The sequence below is a fragment of the Neocloeon triangulifer genome, unplaced genomic scaffold (genome assembly GCF_031216515.1).
Source record: "Neocloeon triangulifer isolate White Clay Creek 2 clone unplaced genomic scaffold, ASM3121651v1 ptg000014l, whole genome shotgun sequence".
Lineage (NCBI taxonomy): Eukaryota > Metazoa > Arthropoda > Insecta > Ephemeroptera > Baetidae > Neocloeon > Neocloeon triangulifer.
In genome coordinates this window covers 28166244-28188998 of record NW_026775556.1, presented here as the reverse complement: position 1 = coordinate 28188998, position 22755 = coordinate 28166244, and the positions used below count along the sequence as shown (strand labels likewise).

The window sequence follows — 22755 nt, the reverse complement described above, 5'->3', positions numbered from 1 at the left end:
AGTGGAAGGAAATCATAAAAAATTGAAAATAAAATGGGACAATTTAATTTTAATAAGAAAAAATTGCAGAAATTAAATAAGCAAAGGAGTCCGTCAACAGTTTCATACTGTCCTTTATTTTTTCATTTATCCTTTGCAACGAGGTTCGCTCAGTTTCAATTTTTCAGAGAAAATTACTTTTTTAAATGCAATTCAAACATTCTGAATTAGTTCTCACAATTTGCTGCGAAAGATTCAAAAGAGAAATCAAAATTTTGTAAGAATATAGAATAATAATTTAATAATGAATTCATCACGTCTGAATTGTCATGAAATTGAAAATTTGCAAATATTCCAGTTTTTCCAGGCTGTGGGATCTGTCGTGTTTACTTTAACCGAAGAAGGTGAGGGAGAGCAAAATATTTATTTATAGGAGGGCGTTTTTACGTTTTTACGAGCAGCACGCCAGCGGAGCCGAGCGCAGAAGGTGCGTGCATGCAATTCTCAGGTGACAGGTTGATTATCATTACCCCTTTTGTCGGCGGTAAAGGGCCCAATTTTCCGAGCGATATCATTTGGTCTCGAGAGCGCGCGGCGAAAACCTCAAAGGTGGAGAGCAAGCTGCTCTCCGCGTGTTGGACTTTTGAGCGTGTCACCTGTTAAAATAAGGAGCGCGCACGCAAAAAGCAGGGATCGGCCGCGGCAGCCGCACAACGGATCGCCCTGCTCCGCGTCATGCATGACGAGAGCGTGACGCAAAAAATAATCAGCATTTAATTAATTGCGGCCAGCACGGACAGAGAAAAAGAGAAAAAGAAACAATCAAAATAAATGCACTTTTAACAAACAAAAAGTTGTTTATGTAACAGGACAACAAAAAAATAATTAAGATAATTTATATTAAATTATATGTAGCGTTTTCTTATATCCTGTAAAACGCATGAAATTTGAACACCACATCATTTACTTAGAAACACCTGTTAAATAAAAGAAAGAGAAGAAGAAGAAGTAAAATTTATTAATGAGATGATTTACATTTAATTATGTTCTTTCGAATTTAATAATGGAATTAGTATAGTTTATTCAAATTGTGTTTATTGATCTATCACAAAGGCAATTGCAGCCCATAACGGGATACATCTTTATACATTCAAAATTATACAAGTTAATATAATTGAGAGAAAAGATGATAATTTTACATATACAAATTTTTACAATAACAAAATACAAAACCAAAAGAAAAATTAACAGTAATAAAGTTGTTTGGACATTTTTCTTTTTTCTGGATGCTGAAAGCTTGCATTTAGATGACTGCCTGATACTTCCGAATGCCGCTCTCTTTGTTCTTTTTTTGCTCTTAATCCTCTGGCAAAAAACTGCGGTTCAAATTATTATAAGAAAAATAATTTTTAAGAGTGGCTTCCATATTATTATTTTTTCAAATTCATGTTTTTTTTTTTAATTTAAAAAATTGTGTGTAACAAGTAATTTAAATATTCATTTAAACAATAACTTGTAATTTTTATATTATAGATTCTGCAAATTCATTGCACTTGTTCCGAGGTGTTGCTTAATTGTTTCGTTTTTTCTAACAATATAAAATCTAAGATTGCATTGTACAATATTTTTGTTAAAATTTCTTCGGAGTGGAGAAATTAATGAAAATTATGAAGATAAAACTAATTTATCAATTAAGAATACATTTTTGCAGAATGAATTAGGTGCGGCTTAATTTTCATGTCAACTTTTTACCTTTTTAACCAAACTTTTCAATATATTTCCTATATTTGAGATTACATAAATCCCTAATTTATTGTGTTTATTTATAAAATAATTTTCCCGAATCAAGCCCTCGACTCGACATTGATGCAAAACATACAATGGCATCGAGTATTGCATAAATTATGCCAATCACAGCGTGTTTGTTACATGACTATTATGTTTGCAGCTCACTCACGTAATAATTTGCAACTTTCCAATGCGCGTAACTGGCGTGACACAACAAACAGCTGGCTCTGCACCATCATCATCGAATATGGGACCAGTTTCACGGCCCAGTTGATCGCTCTCCAGCAACAATAACACACTGCGCCATATTTCGATGAGCACTAATAATATTATTTGATATTGGTCGGACCATTACGCTCCGAATTCATTCATCATCATCGTCCCTAATGACACAGAAAATTATTGTGGAAACGACTCTCTGACATAACGTTTCCGCACTTTTTTCCATATAACGGCACCAAAGTAGGAAGTGCCGCATTTTTTTTCACAGCTTGAGAGAGAAAAGAGAAATTTACTCTCCGAACCAAATGTTGTTGCACGCACTAAAAAAAAAGAAAAATTAAATCGATAGCCACTTGCATGTCCATTGTGTTGCAGATTGCCAGCTGCACGGGAAATTTTTTACGAAAACGTTGTTTTGGAGAGTTTATGTGATGAGTTCGATCAACCAAGACCGGTGGTCCGTTAACTGTTTTGCAATAAAAATTTGTTGCTCAATTTTTATTGTAATTTACATTTGATAAGAAATAAAAAATAACTAATAAGATATTCAAATTCCTGTCTACAATTCAATTGTAATTTTTTTATTTTAAACATTTGATAATTAGTGATTAGAATTTAAAGTCGACTTTTCCTCAATGAGTTTTGTGAGTTTAAAAAGACAATCTACCATGTTTTGGCTGCGGGCTGCAGCCATACTTCTTGATTCATGAGCTATGCTGGAGCTGTGAAATCATTTTGACAAGAATCGAAAATAACCATTTATGTTTTTTCAAAGTACTAGTTTTGTATAAATATTATTAAATTTAAAAGGCTTTTGAAATAACTATTTTCATATTTTGATGTATAATCATATTTGATATAATTTACTTTACTTAAATCATTTTAATTTATTTTATTATTATAACTTTATAGAAAATTAAAAAATAGTTCTTGACTGTTGAAATTGCAGCTTTTGAACGTAAAAATACAAATTATATAATATGTACATTTAAACATGCGTGTCCCCAAAGGCTCAACATCACACTTAACAGATACTCATTTCTTTTTGGTGCATTTTAAATTATTTTGATTTATATAAATTAAATTTTTAAATATAATTAACAAAGAGAAAAGTATTGGCCGTGTGTAATAAATATTTACAGCTTACTCAATTGATGACAATAGAAAAATCAAATTATTCTTAAAAAATTTGGTGCGACACTTTTTTTTAGTTAACTGAATTAATTAATGAGTCTGTTGATTTTGATGAAAAAGTATAAACACGTCGCAGTAATGACACAAAATCTGCTCTGTGTGATTGTAGGTGCGGCTGCTGGAAACTGTGGGGTGTGATGCAGTGCAGCAAATCATTACGGCCCGGACATCCGCGGCTTTTTTCCGCTCACGGTGTCCAGCCCTGCCTGTGCGGCGCGTTTGGTGCCCCCGCGAGGCCACCAGGTGCCCCACTAACTCGACACTCAGACAAGCACGCAATTATTGCTTTAACACGCCAAGCACATCCAACTTATGCTTCAGGTGAGACCTTTTGCAATAATTTAAAATTTTGTACCTTAATTGAAGTTAATTAATTTCTTTTTTACTTACAATTTGAATCCTTTTGTTACTAATGCTGGCTCCTCATAAGAATAAAAAAATAAATACTAATTTGCTGCGTTGTTGGTTATAAAATAATTAATTGGTTTTTCAACAACCAAAATGATTATGATAGAAAGTATTTAATTTATTTTTATTATTCATCATTGAGTTATCTTCTAAAAAAGAACAAAATAAAATGATATAAATTTATTTTAAAATATTTTTAATAATTTAAAAAAAAATAAGAAAAATTATGAGTTTTTTGTAAATTTTTTTTACTTTAATTAGCCTTTTTGTCTCCTATCGAATAATAATTTTTTAGAATTCATATAATTGACGATATTAAACATTAAATGACATGATAAATTAAAAATTTTCATTTTATAATCAATTGAATCCAACCTGGGCTTTTTTGTAAATGGGTGGGTCGCACGGGAGACATTACATGTGATTACATTCCATAATACAATAAAGAACAATAATAATAATAATAAATGATTTTCTTAAAAATTTGTGGAAATTAAAAATATTAAAATATAATTTTTTTTTACGTTTAATTGTTCAACTGTCAGCAAAATAATCATATATTCATATAAATATTAATTATCATCTCTGAGCTGTGAAAATTGTAAATGAGCCGATTAAACCGGCGTGCGCGGTGTTCAGTGGCCATGAGCAGGTGTCAAATTAAGGGATAGTGAGATCGTCTCTCACACTCAGCGGCAAGTTCGCCATTCTCGTATTGCACAGAGCCAGACGCGCCTCAAAAAGCCGTGACAAGCAGCTGAGAGTCGAATCAGCTGAACGCTTTAAGAGTTTTTTTTCTTTTATAGATTTGGCGATACAAACACAGCCGGTAATACACACATTCCAATTTGCAAAAGTGTCTCCTCCGCATATGGTCCAAAGGTTTATGATAATTTTAATTAAACCGCCAAATCGCCTTAACGACCGGCTGCACGATTTTCGACCCGAGATAAAATTCCGGCTCCGAAAGATAATCAAACTGAAAAGTCGTTTGAATAAAATAATAAAAAAAAAATCGGGGCGATGGAATCTCTGTCGGTGGCTGCGCTGCTCGAGCGGAACAATAATAATCACGCGGGCACTCTGCATATTATTATAATCGTCTTATTCACAATCATAAAGTAGTTTGAGATCTTATTTTTCTTGCAAATATATATACGTATAAAAAAGGTGCCACCTTTTCTTGTCTTCCTGCCTTTTTCCCCACCTCTGAAGGTCACTGTTAACACCTTCGTCTTTTTACATTTTAATTTCAGTATTTATGTAATTTTTTTTCAGCTTCATTTGAAAATAAAATCCGAAGCTGGAAAAAGTTGCAGGTTTGTTTATCGCGCCTGGAACGAATTTCCTTAGATATTCAGCTGTTAAAAGATTCGTCCTCGACCGGCTCATGACATTATCTCCAGCCGTCACGAGCGGCCATTTGTCATTCAAATTAGTTCACCTTTTGATGGTTTCTGCTGATTTGCATACAATATATGAATATTTACCAGCGCCTCCTTCTGCCCAGAGATAAACAAACAAGGTGACAGCAATCTCTCGCCTGGAATTAATTAAGCAGATGAGACTTTTCAAACTTGTTGCTAAATTAAATTGGTTTTCAAACTAAACAAAATTTTAAGAACCCAAAATTAAATGACAAATTAAGTTAGGTGGCAACTTAAGACGTCAGAAAAAATATTAGCACAAAAAGAAAACGAAAGAAATGGTTCAAAACTGAAATTTTAACTCATAAAATTTGGAAATTGAGTGAAAATAATCGCAGGGTTTGAAAACGAATTTTTAGATTTTTTATAAAAAAATCACAAAGGTAAAAAAACGTGAATTTTTCGCATTTTGCTCGTGATCAAAAATTTATTTTGAGAAAGTACGTATCTAAAATGGGTAAATTTATTTATTTATTGACAATTAATTCATAAATTTTCAAAAAATATCTAAAAAATTCTAAAAATAACTTTTTGATCATGAGCCAAATGCGAAAAATTCACGTTTTTTTACCTTTGTGATTTTTTTTATAAAAAATCTAAAAAATATGCCATTCTGAATTTTTAATATGTTGTTCCACATGTTAGGACTATCTTAGAAAAAAATTTCAGCCCAATCGAAGGTGGCATATTTCTTCTAGAATTTTGTTTGTACGTGTGACCCCTGAAAAATGACCTTGACCTTTGATCTCTGGATTCTTCAACCCCTCAGGATTGAAGAGGAGGTAAAAAGAAAATTTTTGGTGCTAGCTGCATTTCTCTATCTCAAATAGAACCCGAGATATTCCATTTTTAAGTTGAAACTACAGTAGCGTTTTTCCGGGAAAGCTTTTGACTTTTCCGAGTTTTTTCCACGCCAAAATCCGTCAAATTTTGTGTTCTTTTCACCTGATTTTTTGCAAATAAATCCACGACACCTTGCCAACCGACCTGTGCTTTGGCTTGAAAGGTGCCGAATTTCATTTGAAAACTTCCAGGATATCTTTTCAAGTGAATTCGCAATCACAATTTTCTGAAAATTAATATAATTGTAGATTTTTTATATTTTTTAAATTACTTTTCAAAATATCTGTTGCTATTGCTCATGGATATTATTTGCTCTTGGTGAAATTTTTCTGCAAATTATTCCCAAAATACACAAATCACTCCAGTAACAATGAACTACTTAAAAGATTAATTAAAATTTCAATCTCTTATTACTATTTTACATCTTTTCAAAATAAACCTCGTAACCAATCCAATTTGAACAAACTTTATGCACGCCTGTAGATTTAAAAATGAGTTGACTCATGCGAGAGCCAAAGTGACAATCAAATGACACATTTTTTTCTTCTCCGTAAAACCATAATACTAATGTTTCAAGAAATATCTGCCGAAAATTTGCATTTAGATTGTGGGTCGTTTTATTTTACCGCGCATATAAAATAACGTTCGGCCAAACGAGCCGCGCGCGCACCACAAATATAATAATATGACGAGGAGCTGTAAAAGATACACCTCGCGTCTCTCTTTCTCTCGCAATAACAATATTTTACCTGCTTAAAAATATTTCAATTCTTAATGTCCCCCGCGCGCCCGCGAGTGGTACAACCATAAATTACCTGTCCCTGGTGCTCATCTAGAAGGTGATTAACGGAGCATATTATACGCCCTGAGACGAGAAGTGCCGCGTGATTGTGTTTTTTCGGTGCCGCCCGCCTTCTTCGTTTTGTGCCACCGGAGTGGCGCGGCCACCGCAACGCACCGAATGATAAATTTATGTCACCAAAAACAAAACTCTAACGATTATCTACGACGCGGAAAGCTCGGATTTTAAGCCATTTAAAACGGCTTTGGAACAAAAATCTAATAACGTGGCGCGCGCGGCAAAGGAGGCACAAGATATAAATTTTCATAGAAAAGATCTACTGTGGGCTCCACTCCCTAGCTCCGTTTAATTAAATTTGGAAAAAGAAGAGGCGTGTGTGAAATTTACATTTTGTTGGATTTCAAGGCTTTTTTGGTAAGATAATGTTTGATCTCATCTTCCATCTCCCCTTTTTTTAAATTTAACTAATAATATTGATAATTTATAATTTTGTTTTAAATTAAATATCAAGTTTAAAAGAAATTAAAAATGGAAAACATGGAAAACAGAAGGTGAATTCAAAATTTATATTAAGCAACACAATTTTCTACAAACACAGGTGAATCAAATTTATTTAAAAAAAATCTGAGTCCCTTTAAAAATAAAAGTCGCAAGTAAGCAAATGCATTTTTTTTTAATATTACAAATTCAAAATATTCATTCATAGATAATTAAAAGCTTGCAAGTTTTCTTAATTTCATATCATGCTTTCCTAAAAAATTAAAATTGGGTACTTTACTTAAAAATTCAGTTAAAAGCAGGAAAAAATGATAATGTTATTTTATTTGATCAAACTCTTGTCATTTTGATAGTTTTGATAATCTTTGTTAAAATCTCCCAAAAATATGAATTTTTATTGATTTATTTTTAATGAAATTGCAATAATAATAATAATTGTAAAAATTGTGTGCCATTGAACTTAATTTTTTTCCTATCACATATATTTAGTTGGATTTAATCTCACACTTGGAACCTTAAGGAATGAATCAAATTCCTTTCTGTTTTTTTTCTCATGCTCTCATCCGCCCCAAGCTGTGCGTCGCATTTTTATTTCCGATTAATGACTCGGCGAGGAACACCCCGCAAATCACTCTCTCGAAATGGATTTTCTCCGGTCGAGGGTGATTCTTCGCGTCATCCCACGACAGGACCGACCGAGAGCATATTTCATAATATGTGGAACCGCGCGCAGGTGTGTGACGGAAATCATATTTTAGGATCATCACCCGGTCCTTTTTTATAATATTATATATCCAGCATGAGAGCATAGAGTGAATAGTCTCTCTCAGTATCACTGCAGCATATCAGACTCCCTCTCTCTGATATTTTATTTATTATTGTGACTCATTCATTTTTTCGGATCCGTGCATGGGACTTTGTAGTAAATTTTTTTTTCTTTGTATGCCCGGCCTGCCTTGGTGATGATCCCTTTGATCCTCAGATTAATTGAGTTAAAATGATACTTGGCGCGTATCAAATTTCATTCTCCGGCTTTTACGATTTCATTGAATATTATATGTTTGCTGCTCTTGCATTTATATACAATAACTCGGCGCGGTCTTCTGTTGCGTTTCAATTCAATTCATAATAGCAAGTTATGAATTGGATCATATTGAGGCCACAAACTGAGGTAAAAATAAAAATGAGGGTTTTAGAATCAATTAAAGATTTATTTGGGCAGAAGCAGCGAAAAAAATTGAAAGCATCACATATTATATTATACATAATTATTTCCGTTTATTCATGGGCTAAAAGATTTGTTAATTGCATAGTCAGATTGGTTGGTGGATCATAAAATTCACAAATAGAAAACTATACAATCGATCTATAAACGTTGCCTATAGTCTTAAAATATTTTATTATTCCCCCTGGATCTGTATACATTTATCAGCTGATACAGCCTTCAGTATATTACAATAATTATATCAATTATTTATTTTATCAAGTTTTCCATATGTTATAGATTAGAATTTATTAAAATACACTATATTAAAGTCTATAAGGGAAGTAAAGAGCATTTGAAGATAAGCTTGCTTTTTAAACTATAATATTCCATGCAGTCAAATACATAATTATATTAATAGTTAATAATTTAATTAAAAATTAGTACATTTGAAATACCATGAGAAAAACAATGAGCAAAAATACTGTTCTTAAAAACATTTATTAAATTTAAATTAAAAAAAATATTAAAAATTAATTATGCAAAATAAGATGTATAAAATATAATAATAATTTTATTAGAATTTTTTTTATTGAAAACCATTTTATATTATTATTATTTTCGCAACTCTTTTATTGTCTTATGGTGTGATAAAAAAAATAGTGCACTCAGACATAATTCACCCATTTACAATTGGGTCAAAGGAAGATATGGGAGAAAGAGTTAAAGAAATTGAAACATTCTCAGATAATTGTTAGTGTGCGTGTGTTTTTCTGTTCAAAATTAGTGTAGAGTTGTGTTGTGTTTGTGTTGTAAAGTGTAATAAGCAGTTTTCAGGGGTTAATTTTTTTTAAGAGGTTTTTACGTGGATTTACTGAAACCTCTTAAAAAATTGAAACATATTTACAGAAATTTACAAGTGTGTCATGAAATCAAGAAACTCTTGTTCCGTATAGAATTTATGCATGGACACAAAAGTTATGATCTTTGTTGCATTTTCTACGGTTTTTGTTTAAAAATACCTTTATTATTTCGAAGATCGGTTTTTTTCTCTTGAAAGTGTTGAACCCGCATTTCATAAAGATTTTTAACCCTCACTCGAGAGCGGTTAGCAGGTCAATTTTTGGGCCAGGCGCGTTTTTCCGCATATTTAGCGAGAGACGTGTGTGTGTATTTATGATTCGAGTGAAGTTTATATATAATGTTTGTTCGCGCTCTCAAATTCAAATCTGTATGTGCGCGCAATGTCGGCACATAATATCTAATATTTAACAGAGTTTACATGGCAACGGTGCGAGAGTGAGCAATAATTCATAATTAATCAGGCGCCCCATTCAAAAGTATCTCGCTCCATTACACACAAAATCAAAAATTCAAAAATTCATCAAGCTCTGCAGTTAATGTTTAGTTTGCTTTGCTTACTTTGTGCGCCGCGCTCTCTCGCTCGCTCTCCAAGCTGAGCACATATCTGCAGGCATAAATATACGTCCGTATACTGTGTACTTACAGTGCATTATGTACAGTGCATGTACTATACCCAAGGAGCATGGTGGGTCATGTACCATTGCTGCGGTGCTGCTGCTGTGCCGCCGCCGAGCCACTTTTGCGCCAAAAGCAGCAAAGTAAAGGCGGCGGCGGTGTCGAGAATTTTCAACTTTCTAAGGACTTCTAAACTTTTTGCAAAGAGCAGAATTGGCACTGGGCCAGAATGTCGAGCACCAAAATGGCAGCTCCCACAACGTGCATTACGTTTTTCGAATCTCTCTGCAGGCGCAGAAACTTTGCTCTCGGCGCGGGTTCTTGTGAAGCGAAAGACCCAAGAGGCCGTAATAAATCATTTTGTATACACAAAATATGCACGCGTCACTTTCATCTTTACACGAATTAATTCGAAATGATTAAATTTATTTAGGGAAAAGTACAGTCATTTTAATAATATTGGAAAATCAAATATTCAATTATAAATGACTTGCCTAACTTCTAACCTTGCATAAATAAATTATGCTACATGTTTCAAATAATTTTTTTTAAATATTTGGATTTGTAATTATTGGAAGCAGCCTGATTGGCAATGGAAATGTGTTTTGATCCTGATATAAATCTTTTATATTTAATTTTTTTGTTTCATTATTTTCAATTTTCATTATCATTAACAGAGCAAATCATTGTGCAATAACTGCCTTATCGAACCAAAAACTCCAAAAAGTTATTACCTTTTCTCGGCAATCAATCGACATTAAGTTGTGCTGTTGAATTAATATAAATAAACAATTATAATGTATTAAAAAAAATTATTTTAATTTAAAAAATAAAGGTCAAAATCAATAAAAAAAACATTTAAAAAGTTAAAAAAAGTATTAAAAAATTTTGTAAAGAAATAAAAATACAAATAAATTCATGATAAAAGCAGGTTTTTGCCATAATGTTTATTATAAATTAATAATAATTTATACAAAACGTTAAGTTTTTAAAAAAAATTTTGTTTATGCTGCAAATTTGACTTATAGTATTGGATAAAACGATAAAAGTAATATTAAATTTGGTTTTCATCTGATTTTATTTAACTGCAGATTAGGCTCTTTTTAAATATGCATTTTTAACCGAATTTGCAAAACTTAACTCAAATAAAAAAAATAATTTTAACATTTATCGGCTGCGTGGAATGTACCTAAATTTTATTGAAGAAAACTGCTGCAAACACGCCAGAATTTTGTTTTGCTAAAAAGTATTAAAATGATTAAAAGAGTTAGCCACATTCAAAAGGAAAAACAATAATTCTTATTAACAAATTGACATTTTTTTATTATTATAATATTTTAAATGCATTGCGAAATAATATGAAAGCAAAGTTCCCGAACGTCGCATTAGGTGGTCTCGCAATTTTGCTAATTTTCGCGCCATCTCTCCGAATAATACGTCGACGAGGTGTGAATCAAATTAACCTTTTCAGAAAACGGAAGCTGCGCCCAAAGAATGATAGCAATAATTCCTCCAAACTCCCGCGTGTTTATATTCCAGCAAGTGGCACGAACGGCGATAAAAAAAAAATAAAAAAAAAACAACATGTGAGAAGTTGGCCTGGCCGGCCGGCGTTTTTAAAAAGGGCTTTTTACATATGCATGGAATCTGAGAGGTTTTAAAATTTTATATCTTCTCGCACACAGCATTTTTATGTATTATATATCAAAACTAGTTGGGACATGGGGATGGGCAGAGCGGCTGCCGCGCTAGCCCGTCCACCAAAACATATTCACACAAACACTCTCTCTCTCTCACAAATTTTTATACTCTCGTATAATATAAAAAAATTTAAGTTTCGAAAAACGAGAGACGAGGAGTACCAAGCGTGATATACGAAGCATTAATGGCGAGAAGAATATTTTTCTCGCGGCCGCTGCTCCTTTATTTTTAGGAGGGTAGAACGCACGAAAATTAATGGTGTTTTTTGTAGATAGTGGTTCTACAAATCAATCGTAACCCAAGCCAGCAGTCTCGGACCAGGCGGCGGCAAAAGCGCGCTATGACAAATGGATTGCCAGAGCCAAAGGTGCCTCTTTTCCGCCGAGCCGCGACCGGCTCTCCATTAACGCGTGGGAGGAACATGTGTACCTCGACAAAACTGTGTGCCTACTTTATTTCCTTCATATTTTCAGCAACAATTTGAATCCGTTGAAAATTTTAAAATACCTTCAGGTGTTACAAATATGAACAGTATGTACAGAATATTGAATTTTATGGAATTTTAATATTTTATAACAATTATTCTTTTAAGCACCTTAATGCTGTTTTATTCAAATTTTTTAATGTACTTGAGCATACAATTTTAATCTATTACCCATCTTTGTGAGTTATCTTTTCAAGATAATTTATTGTCTTCCTTTTCTGTTTTGTTGAATTATATTAATTGTACAATAAAAATTAAAAATATTTAAATTTAACTACTAAATTTTATTAATACTTATAATTATTTTATTACAATAAATTATATAAATTTTTTTTAAATAATGTTATTACATTTTTATGTTTTATAAATTAAAAAAAAATATATTTTAAATTTTGTCTATTTATTTATTTATGTTAATAAACTGAGTTAGTTTTTATATTATAATAATATTATAGCATTAATTGCATTATTGGTTCGTTTGGAGCCTCGGTATAAGGTTTTTGAAACCAGTTTGAGGCGTTTTGTTCATGTGCATAAATTTTATGATAGGAAAGAGTTCTTTCAATTTATGAATGCATTGTGATATTGTTTTTTTCTCTCTTATCATGTACTATGTTGCAAATGGGGCGCGTCGCATTGAGTAATTCCATCGTGGCGACGTCTCATAAGTCAATAAAGAATAATAATAATAATAATAATATTTTTTAAATTCATTTATAAAAAAAGAAATCAGTAAGGGCACGTAAATTTAATAGAATTAATGAATTTTTAATTACAAATTTATTTTATTCAACTGTTTTAGTAAAAAATTTAATATTTTCTACTCTTTTTTACTCTCTACGGAGCAGCAAACAGTTTTTAGACTGCAATTAAAAAATAAATCAAGCGAATTATTGAAGGTGATTAAAATGATTAAAAAATCCCAACCAGGCCCAAGGCTAACTGAGTGGGCAGCCTAATTAAGCAAATGTAGACTTTAGGATCACCATTAATCATAAGTTTTGTTTAATTAGACCCAAAACTTGGATTTTCATGAGATTTTAACAACGACAATTCACAGCTAATCGATTGCTCTCGCTTGTCGCATAAAAATAAATTTTTATAGATCTAGAAAAAGGCAAAATGCAAATTGTTTTTTCTATTCTCTTTTCAAAGTTATCTATATGTGAAAGAAATTATTCTTACTTTCAAATTGTGATGTATATCGATTATTTCCGGAGAGATCAAAATCCAAAATTGAGCCTGAATATAACTTTTCTGTTGCAATTTCGGAATATTTTTTTAAAAAACCCTTTCTTTTTCAAAGAACGTTTTGGATTTTGAAATCTGGTCCTTCATCCTCTTTGTCAACGTCAGAAGAATGCTCAAGTGGAGATATTATTGTCTTTCCGTATTAAGCGCGGAAAACAAACATTTTGAAAGTCAACAGCCTGTCTCTCGAAAAATTTCTCAAGAAAAGTCGTTAAATATATGCACGCGAGCATTTCACCTGCGAGGAAGATGTCAACTTTTCTGCCGCTTTTCCTCTTACTGCACTTAGTGTGCACCTGTAAATGAAAAAGTTACATCCTCGACCGACTGAGAGCGAGGGATTTTTATCGCGCTCTAAAACGTGCGAGGTGCTACCGCGGCATTTTATTACACGCGGCGGCAGGGCGGCGAGCACCGCGCGGCACATCAGGTTTCACCGCGGCGCGCGGTGTTTCCTTACCTCCGAAAAGGGCATCCAGCGGCCACATAAAATTAAATGAATTCTCTATTCGCCATAAAAACAATATCTGTCTCTCCCAATTCGTAATTAATGCGTAATTTATCCCATTAGGAGGTGCAACCACGCTCGAAAGCCCCAAATTTATTCAAAGGCTGTCGCTCGACACGGAATGCGTGTTCAACAACACATAAACATGTCACTCATAAACACGAGTAAAAAAAAAAATAAAAAATGGAATTGTAATTTTGTTTCTTTCGTTTTTTTTTTTTTTTTTTTTTTTTTTTTTTTTTTTTTTGAGAAATTGCAATGCTTTCAGAATTAGTTGTATTATAGCATAAATTAAATAATAGTTAATATTAAATTCCAAGTTTATTTTAAAAATTTTGATTTATTTATTGTGTTTTTTACTTATTAGTTGCAAATTGTGTTTATTGATCTATCACAAAGGCAATTGCTGCCCATAACTGGATACATCATTTATACATTTAAAATTATACTAATTAATATAATTAAAAACAAAGATGATAATTTTACATAAAAATTTTTACAATAACAAAACTTATTATATATAAAAAATTTTATTTTTTTATATATATATATTTTATTTTTCTTTTAAAATTAAAAACACCATTATCACATTCAATTAATTGATAATTCTTATTATTATACCAACAATTAGTGGTTTCTAGTTAAATAATTAAACCTTAGACGGTGCAATATGAAGATGAGGAAAATATTTAACATATAAATGACATTTCAGGGTTTCGCTTTTTTTTTTAAAAAATCCTTCAAAAATCTTGCAAATCTTAATAATACAATATTGATCTAAATAAAGGTCTATGCTTGAGCTTTGGGATGTTTTATAACGAAAAACTCTGCGGTCAAGTTTATTATTTAACTAGAGTATTTTGACTTCTTTGCATTCGGATTATGTTATTTGTGTTTGTGTCCTTTGAAATCTATGGCCTTTTGAGTGACCACAAAAACTTGTGCCAGACAGATTTGTTTGTACAAGGAAAGCAAAGCATACACACGCTGACTTCTGGCTGAAAATTTCCTTTTTGTCAAAAAAAAAGCAGCAACACTGCTGGATAAATATATTCAAAAAGGTTGGGAGCAGCGTTTCCACGCAAATTGCCTGGCAGGCTTGACAAATAGCGGCCGATACCACGAAATTCGATCTCGCAGACGCCCTCAGGGCCGCGAGCACACACAAAAAAAAAACCTGTGACGGGGGTTGTAAAAAGAATTGGAGGGCCAAAATTAGTCTCGGTGTTGGCGCGCGAGATATATGGATGTTCTTCTTTTCAGCGAGAGCAGAAAGAAATCGTTAATATGCATGCACAAGTTTTATGGCCTTGCTTCCCATGCATGGCCGCGCATAGGGTGGGTGCGTTTTTCTTCTGGAATTCGTCCTGTGCATGTGGTCAATGCGCCTGACAACACCATAAATTACCTGCCTAGCGCGTCAATTTGTTCTCGGCCGGGAAATCGCTTCCTGGAAGGCGCTGCAAGTGGAAAATCTCGTCACGCTTCAGCCTGCAAATGGCTTTTTCTGAATGTTCCTTCCTGCTGCTGCGATCAGTTTCGCCAATATTGACATTTACCGACTTTCTTTAAATTTAATATGAAAATGATTGTATGGTGGAAGAACTATTTTATTGCCATCAATGGGTTTTTTTCCTTATTAATAATTTGGCAATAAATGTTCTTCATTCAAAATCTTCTCTTCATATAATATATTTGTTGCAATTAAAATACTTCAAAAGGTACACATCAATTAAATATTTAATATACTTTTATTGGAAAAAAAGAAGTTATGCGTTTTTTTTTAAATAAACAGAATTGGATTTGCATGAATCTGATTAAATAAACATTCCGTTTTCTTATTGTAAATGCATCTGGCCAAATGAAGATTTTGAGCCAAATTGCACATTATTTGTAAAGATTAATATCCAAATTAAAGGTAAAACTTAATTGAAACTGAGATTCCAACTGTGGATGAGATTTCTCTCATGAGTGCAATTCAAAAATATTTCTCGCGCAGGAAAATGAGGTTTAAATTTAATAATTTCTTCATATATCTTATTGTTGCAGATGAAAATGCAGGGAAAGCTTTTAAAAATTAGATTTGAACTATAAATTGTATAGAGATTATAAAATTTAAACATTACTAAAACCTCATATCAAACATCAAATTTTAATGATTCCAATCATCTAGTTACCATTTAGTATACTGATATTTACCATAATTGTATAGGAATATTGGATGTAATATAAATAGATATTAAAAATAAGCATTAATTTACAATACTTAATTATTTTGTTGTATGTAAATGTTAGGGAATAAAATAAAATTTAAATTTCAAATAATTCATAAAACATATTTTTTTAAATAAACGTGGAGTATATTAATTTCAATTTTTTAAACTGCTAATTTTAATACACGTTAAAATAATAAATAAAACTTTTTTTAAAAAACAGGTTTTCTTCTCTCGCTCATGTTTCAGCTGTTTTTGCAAATTTAAAATTAAACTTGAAGCAAAATTTGTTTGAGCAAATTATATACTTGTGCTAATCCGGATATGTACAAAATCCACGAGCGGCTCTTGCGTCCTCCGCCCAACATTTGCGTGGGCACGGCTGCTTTTCCAGCCGGCCGTAGAATAATTCAATTTGCGAATCACACACACAATTTGGCTGCGCGAATAATTAATGCCGTCCAGCAGCTGAACGCATGGCGAATCCGCAGAGATTTACAACATCCTCCGCGCGCGATTTTTCTCTCTCTCTCGCGATTTATCTTGATGTTGATTGTAAAATATGAAGAAATGCGCGCAGCCGTATAATGTTATTACGCTCTGAGAGAAACCTAAAGAGAAGAAGAAGTTTGTAGAGGAGAGAGAAAGAATCCTACCGACCACGCGGTGTAATTTCGTTTTATTAATATGATGAGGAAATCTCGCTCGGCCGTGCTAAAAGACGCGGACGTGCTAACCACATGCATCGGCACCACACCCTCGCGCCGCACATGCTGGAAAATCACACTCGGCGGTACTAAAATTATAACTTAAAAGGCTTCCGATGGTCCTTCAAAGGTTCAAAGAGATAAATCTGACTAAAAATGACGTGAAGAAGCTGAACAAAATTAGCAACCGCTCTTAAATTTATTTTTAAATTCAATTAGCATTTGAAATGATATTTTTAACTAACAAATCTAAAACTTCATTAAGGAAAAGCTAAATTCATTGTGAGAAATCTCTTAATAAAATTAAGGGAGGATGGAATTTTAAGTATATAACCTTTTTCAAATTGACTCTAGATTCACAATCCTTTAAATTCGACTTTTTCCATACATCAAATCTTATTCCTCACTAAATAGGCTATTGCTCTTTTCAATTAACGACTCCTTTTATTGATAAATTTCGGCCCGAAAATTTTCAACTGCGATTTTTTTTATGGATGCATGGCCACACTAGATGATGATTCCATGAAAGAAAATAATTATGGGGTCCGCATGGGAATTAATCTCTAGATTTAATTTTTTTAAATTTAACATTGCGTCTTATGGGAATGTTTAAGTTTTCCGAATTTAAAAAAAAATCGACCCGAAATTTTTTGCTTTTGTTGAAAATTTTACAATTTACATTTAAAATACTGCTGAACAAAACTACAAGATAAAATGTGGGTGTTCATGGACATTAAAATTAATCATATCCTAACATTACGTACTCTTATGGAAAAATTGCTAGAGCCTCCTTGTATATCAATAAGGAGCCCTTAACACGAATGATCAAAATCTAAACGAAAGCAAGCCAATTAATTGATCATGACCTTTCAATTAAAACCTAACGAAGAACAAATGTGCGATATTTGGTCGCGAAAAACCGCGATTTTACTTGCTATCTTTTGCCCTGTACCTTTTTTCCCACGTGCACGCGCAGCGGAAAAGCACATGAGCGGAAAAATGAAAATTATTAAAAAAAAAATAGCGCAACCAGAAAAATGACAACGCTGACAGAATATATAAATGCGAATTGGCAAAAATCGGTCCAGCGGTGAAAACGAGCGCGCAGTGCAGTCGAACGGAAAACAGCCAGGCACTTCCATAAGTTCCGCATCCTGTGGGAAAGCATTGCACCCAAAACACCAAACGTCGATATATGCGATACTCGCGCAGGTAAACTGCAGGTCCGCATGTAGCAAATGAGACTGAAAATCTGCTTCTGAAAACTGTGCCAGCGTCACGAATTTTGCTTGGAACTCTGTCTGGCTTCCCATCAGAATTAAATAAATTTGGCAGTGAGTGATGATTTTTATTTAGTAGATTTGTAAATAAATGCAGCAAAAAATCTGCTGATTTGATTTGGAAGCAAATATATTATAGAAAAAATTCAAACTCAATATAATTTTGCAATTGTAAAATAATTATTCATTTTGTAACAAAATATAAGCTCATTTTTCCTCTCCTTTGTGGTTGTGTCATTAATGAAAAACTATGCCTCATTGTGCCGGTTTATTCCACTAGAAATTTTATAGCTTGTTCAGTGATATTTTTTAATTCACCTCAAGTTCCTTTGCTGCGTTTGATCTATCATAAAAGTATGCTAATTAATTTAATTTCTCTACTATTTTATATTTTTAAACTAGCAAAATTTTACCATTAAATATAACTTTTTTAAAGTTTATTTAAAAAAATATATTTTTAAATTTTATGTTTTCTTTAATTATTTTAATTTAAAACAATTTTATTTGAGAACAGCTCAAATTAAATAAGCTGCTAATTATATTTTTGTTGAGCTCATAAATATATATTTAAATCTACCAAAATCAATATAGTAACTTTTCAATTAATGAACTTTATGAGTCTCCCTCACAGATTTAGATAAAATATATTCCGTATAGATCAATATGTCTACAGAAATAATCTTTGAAATATGTCACTAGTTAAAGCTTACCAAATTTTTAAATACTAGTTCACCAAATTTTACACAAAAAATATTCATGCTCCACGTCATGGAACATTTTGACATGGAATATTAATTTTGATTCCTTCTCGACGTCAATTAATAATAGCAATGCTATTTTCTTTTTATTTGCTTGCATAGGGATCGACGTAATTTGTCATTATTTAAAAAAAATATCAATGCAATAATTCCAACTAAATTATTTTACGCTTTAGCAAAAAATGATGTATGAGTTGAATGAAAGCCAAAAGGCTTCAAAAAGGGCGATGAATTATTGTATACATTTTTACCATATAAGTTCATATTTTGCAACTTAAAATTCCAATAAAAAAAAACTAAATTAATAATACGGTTAACTTTATAACGATCAATTATTATCTTAACAATTTTTCTTCCATGTAAATAGATGCAGAAAATTTTAATATTCAATATTTAGCAAATTATTTGATGAGGTGAAAATCCTTATGTCACATAATGATAAATTTAGTGTGTTATTTTGCCGCGAGAGGAGTTCGTTGATCAACCGAAAATACTACAACATCATTATTTTATTTTCCATCCGCAGAAATAAGTGATGGTGGAGAGGATTTAGTGGTAATAACGCCATACCAGTTCTCTGACAATATTATACAACTTTTTGTTCGAGGCCCGGCGTGTGTGTTGTATATTTTATTTGCCGCGCGGAGAGAAAGAAAAGGATCGGGCTGCAGCGCACGCTTACTTACTCCAGAGGAGTTAATGACGTGCGACTAAAGCCAATGGGCCATGCAGCTCGCATTTACTTACATACCATGTAATGTAAAATGCTCCCGCCTGTCGCTTTATTATAATGGACCTATGCACGCCGCGTGCGAAATAAAACGCGATAAATTTATATGTTTCCCGAATGGTCGTGAAAACGGAGATTATACAGATGCGGCTTCTGGGCGATATTTTATACTTTGAGCCTCAAAAGATTTACGTTGAGCATTTATTTTCATGGGATGCTGCGTGGGATGTAAAAAGAGGAAGGAATATATTAAGGAAGGAAGGAAAGGATGGTATGGACCCAAAAATGCTACAAGTGGAAGAGAAAAGTTCCAACTCTTGAAGGGGAAATTATTATAGAAGCTCAAAATGTAAAATTATATATAATAACAATGCTTGTTAAATTTGGGCTTGATTTTTTTTACTTGCAGTTTATTAATGTACCAACGGACATTCTCTGCCCAAATACATCACCCATACATTCAATATTATAAATAACATTGATTACAAGAGAGAGAAATTACATCAAAAAATACAAAGACAGAACATACAAAATAAACAGTCCTGAAATTCATTTTGTTGATTATTATTATTATTTTTTTCTGCCACCATTTTTTGATTTTTTATAACAGATCTGCAAAAATTTAAGAGGAATACAAAGTAAATCAGTAATCTGATGTGGAAAATTTCACTCAAGATTCGATTCTCAATTGTAAACCTATATTAGAAAATTTGTAACAGGTCAAATTTTTACTTATTTGTAATAACATTTTCATCTAATTTCGATCATTTGAAAAAGAAAATCAAAATTCTAATTAAAAATTGAATTAAATGTTAAATTATATAACTGTGAAATGAATTGATTTCCTCTCGATCGGATATTTTCTTTTAGGGTTTTCGGTTTAAAATATCATTCTCCGGCGGTAGACCTGTGAATTGTTTTCACAGAAATTGATGGAATTTTTAAATTTTTTCGTGAAAATTACCGATTTTTTAGAGAAATTCATTTTTAAGCTTTTAGTTTTTTTAGCTGAACTAAAACAAATCTGTTACCGCAAATTTTGAAATTTTTACATCTCAACTTTTGCAAATTAATTTTCATTAAATTGAAATTTCCCTAAATTTAAAAATTTAGCATTGCATGGACTATATCAGAAACAGATTCATCAGATGTTTAGCTCTCATCTCCATACTTTATTTTCTGTAAATCAATATACGGGGCGCTTTAATGCCTGTGGAGGTTATTTTGGTGTATTTAGAAGAGGCTGTTGGGCGAAATGTGTGCTTTGCTCTGATCTGGAGAGCGGTGGTGCATGTGTCGGCCGCCCTGTGATCACTCAGGTGGACGTAGCAAAGAGCTACTACCATGCATGTGCTGTAGCTTCCAATCTGTATCGCAGCTCCCGTCCCGCTCGCTCCTCATACGCCACGCCGCTTTTCATGCTACATACCTATGAGGGATCAGTGATCGCGAGGAATCTCGTCGATAAGCCATCGCCCAGCCAAGCATCGCTTTCCCAGCAGCGCATCTTGTGTTTGCTCCGCTCTAGCCGCCGATACCAATCGTGGAATTTTCACCTACATCAATTTAATTGCCTGTTTAAATTTATTCAAAGAATTTTTGTCAATATTTGTTATTAATTTTCTGCTTATGAAATGAGGCCATGAATTATTTTTATTAATTTATTGATTATATAAAATATAAAATTGTTTAATTCATGGATTTTGAATAATTAAATTAAGCATTTTGAATGCTTTAATTTGTCAAATGTGATCAAATGCATAATAAAATTACAAGCAATAAGGTTTGATCTGTGTATTTGTGCTGGACGACAATATTTTAAATTTCATATTTCATTTGAAAAACACTTTTAATAGACAATTCATCGTTTTAGTCGCTTTTTTCAACAATTTAATAAGCGAGATTTCTGATGTTTGAAATATTTGAAATAAAATTTGACCTTTTCTTGATAGTTTAAATTTCTTTCCTAGAAAAAACCAAATAAGACACGGTTTAATTTGGAATGCAATAAAGTAAGCTAAAATTGTGTTTTAAGTTGCGAAGAAAATAGATTTAAAAATTAAAATTTGTCAACGATTGCTCAAAGTGGTTGGTGACTTCAATTTTAAAATAATTGAACATTCTTGTGACTTCTCAAAATATCTTTTGTTCTGTACATACATTTCAGAAGTAATTTGTAATTTCGTGAACTGACAAAATACTAATTATTTAGTTTGCTTGAAAAGTAAAAATAAAATAAGAATCACTGAAAATTTAAAACTGCAGGAAAAAAAACATCAGAAATTTATAATAATTTTAATGGATTTTTTCCAAGATGCACATCAATGCACATGTTTCGTCACGTTTCATATAAAATTGTAATTTATTAATAAGTTTTATATAGCTGATCTAAATTTTTGTTATTTAATTTGCTACATCCGACAATATTTTATTATTATTATTAATCAATTCTTCTCGGTCAATGCATTTGGACTTCCATACCATGAAAAAAGATTCTCAAGTGCTTAAAATTTCTATAATAATTTAATTTTTATTTTTAATAAAAATCTAACATTTCAAAGATGATTGTAATTTTTATTATTTTAGATGATACTAAAGCTTCTCCAAAAAACTCTTATTCAAAAAAATTAAGTGAACTTTCCTATGGCGGACTATGCAAGGATTGCTATGTATGATAAAAATTTCACATATTCATTAAGAATACCAGTGAAAATTCCACAGCAGTGCATAGTGGAGGCTTTGAAATCTAGTCTTGGCAGAGAAAACACGCTCGGAGCAGCTTTTTCCGCGGGTCCGTGTGCACTTGGCCGAGAGTAACGCGAATTGGCAAGGTCGTGTTTTACCTGCAGAAAAACAACGGCCGCGGCCGAACAATGCGCGAGGCGAGGCGGACAAACGAAATCAACGCACGCCACCGTGATCACGAAATAATCTGCACCGGGCGTAATTACGCCGGGCCCGCGTACGTAATAAAATGACAGTGGAATTCGGCTGCGCCGCCGGAGAAAGAGCATTGAAATTTATTGTGCTCGCGCGCGAGATAAATAAAAGCAGCCGCAGGCCGCGCTTTGTCTCCTAATCTAATTGAGCTGCACTCAAAACCAACCCCCGCGGCCACCTTTCTTTCCCTCTGTGTTCCCGACGGGACCATTTTATTATAATTATTGTTTGAGCTGCAGTTTGCGCCAACACATTCGCACACACTCACGCATGCTAACGAGAGAGACTTTTGCTCGCTTTTTGCACGCGGACAATCACTTTAGCCTCTTTTGATCTTTT

General features: G+C 32.5%; 1 protein-coding gene across 2 annotated transcripts in view; it reads left to right on the top strand.

The window, feature by feature from the left end:
• Window positions 1-22755, top strand: part of LOC132200740 (transcription factor Sox-2-like) — a 232605-nt gene that overhangs the window by 206160 nt on the left and 3690 nt on the right. Inside the window, exon 4 of one of the 2 annotated variants that reach the window (XR_009442187.1) lies at window positions 3293-3504. The exons of the other annotated variant lie outside the window; for it this stretch is intronic. The gene's annotated coding sequence lies outside the window, so the exon portion shown is untranslated. The remainder of the gene's footprint in view (window positions 1-3292; window positions 3505-22755) is intronic. 2 annotated transcript variants of the gene reach the window in all.